The sequence below is a fragment of the Arachis duranensis genome, chromosome 6 (genome assembly GCF_000817695.3).
Source record: "Arachis duranensis cultivar V14167 chromosome 6, aradu.V14167.gnm2.J7QH, whole genome shotgun sequence".
Lineage (NCBI taxonomy): Eukaryota > Viridiplantae > Streptophyta > Magnoliopsida > Fabales > Fabaceae > Arachis > Arachis duranensis.
The window spans coordinates 91,121,457-91,122,065 of record NC_029777.3 but is presented as its reverse complement, the minus strand read 5'-3'; positions in this window follow the sequence as shown (position 1 = coordinate 91,122,065).

Here is a 609-nt window from a genome sequence, read left to right as displayed (position 1 = left end):
TATATTTTAAAATTTAAAAAAATTAAAATTTAATTTTTAGTATTTAAAATTAGTTAAATATTAATAAAATAATAAATTTTGTTGGTTATATATAGTATCTTTTTTTCTGAATTGCTGAATATTATATCATGGACGGATCAATTTAAAAAAAAAGAATTGATAAAGTGGAAAGATAAAAGTTTAAATAATCTTTAAATCAAAGTAATGCGAGTTACATATAATAAAAAGTTACAAATTGAATGATAATTAATTTTTTCCCCTACTATATTAATCTCTTTAGATTATCTGTATTTCTGTTATGGATAGTATGTTTCATGTGCATAAAAGAAATAAAATGTGTTAAGGAATTAATTAAGCTTTGTAAAAATAGATATTGTTGATATTATCAACATATTGTTTTTATAAATAATAGGATAAAATACTTTATTTTGTCGTTTAAAAATATTTTCTTAAAAAGAAATTGTAATTCTATATTCTGTAAGCAATTTTTATTTCATAAAAAAAAATGTTTTTTAAGCTAATGTAGTGAGTTCATTATACTAGTGATCTATAAGCTCCATTCAGAACTTTCTTTAATTTCTGGTATATTAAATAAGTTCAAAGACAAAT